At 39.4% G+C, this 1,387-nt stretch overlaps 1 long non-coding RNA gene across 1 annotated transcript; it reads right to left on the reverse strand.

The window, feature by feature from the left end:
• Nucleotides 1-418: 418 nt before the first annotated feature.
• Nucleotides 419-1,197, reverse strand: LOC122193284. Its single transcript, XR_006182864.1, has 3 exons — nucleotides 1,141-1,197; nucleotides 728-917; nucleotides 419-536 (listed from the first exon to the last, which is right to left on the reverse strand). It is a non-coding gene; the product is annotated as an uncharacterized LOC122193284 (long non-coding RNA).
• Nucleotides 1,198-1,387: the final 190 nt, after the last annotated feature.

A 1,387-nucleotide genomic window follows, 5' to 3' on the forward strand; every position in this document is an offset into this window, starting at 1 on the left:
TGTTTACACTCCTCTTAAGAAAACTGCCAGTTCAAAGACACCCGAGAAAGGGAACAAAAATAAAAAAGAAGAAAGAGAGAAAAGACCAAAGTTTAAGTTTCAAGACAGGCCGGTTCTGCAAACATCGTCAGCCGCAATATGGGAAATCTCTGCTCCCTCCATTCAGATTTATACAGGAGAGTATGATTTTTGTTCTAAGTGTACATGATTTTACAGGTTTTTAAAATATTCTATTAATCCTCTAGAATCTTAAACAGCAATAATAGATTGCAGTGATACACCTGCAGACCATTAAATTAGAATATGCCACAGGCTGATGTAAAATATTAATTTTGGATGTTATTTGTCATAGCGAATAGAAACAAATGGGATTTCAGTATGAAACACAACTGCCATATTGCTTCTCCATTCTTTTAGAAAAAATATGAGATATGCACCTTCACAGTTGTATCAATGCATGGATCTTCATCGCGAGCTGCTGCTGCACTGCACCGCACTGTGTAACACTGCAGGCTCTCACAAAGAGGAAAGAAAAACTGATGAAGAAAAAAAAAAGAAAACTTGAATTAATCCAGCACAAAAACTAGACAGAATCAGCTCTGTGATGCAGACAGATGGGCATTCTGCACTAAAACATTAATCCACCCAGAATGACCGAAGAGGCTGCGAAGGACTCATAAATGAGCCAAAGAGGAAAATATATTTAAAAAAAAAAAAAGAAAGTTACCTTGTAATGACATGCAGGAACTGTGGAGTAAGAACTGCCTGCTCTGACCTCTCCGAGCACTGGTAAGTAGAAATCAGTTCTACTAACTTCCCAACAGAGTAGAGATATCCAACATGAGGCAAAGAAAAAAAGCAGAAGAGACTCAGTAGTTCTCTCTTCTCAGTTTCCTCATTTGCTGTCATAGAACTCCCTAGACATAACAATAAAAAAGGCATCTCATATACTTCATAAATCAAAACCATTCTGTTTCTTTGTGACCTGATGCCTAAACTACACTCTCAGACGTGCCCAAGTTCCAGACCAGTTTTATTAGTAGCTATTGAAAAGAATATGAACAACAGCATATCAGCAGGTAACAATCAATTTGTTATCTCATCGGAAGTAATTTACAACAGAAGCATGGATGTACTCACAAGTGAAGAATTTCCATAGATCGAACAGCACATGGAAACTGGGAAAAAAAGAAACTGGGAAAAAGCGGGGAGATCTAGATGAGATACAAAGAAGTTTTTACAGTAAGGTTGGTGAGGTACTGACACAGGCTGGCCAGAGAGGTGCCCTGTCCCTGCAGACATGCAAGGTAAGGCTGGATGGGGCTGTAAGCACCTGATCGACCTGTGGGCATCTCCATTCACTGCAGGGGAGTTGGACCAAATGACT

This window comes from Lagopus leucura, unplaced genomic scaffold, assembly GCF_019238085.1.
Source record: "Lagopus leucura isolate 7727_CA_CO unplaced genomic scaffold, USGS_WTPT01 36328-0_obj-0_obj, whole genome shotgun sequence".
Taxonomy (NCBI): domain Eukaryota; kingdom Metazoa; phylum Chordata; class Aves; order Galliformes; family Phasianidae; genus Lagopus; species Lagopus leucura.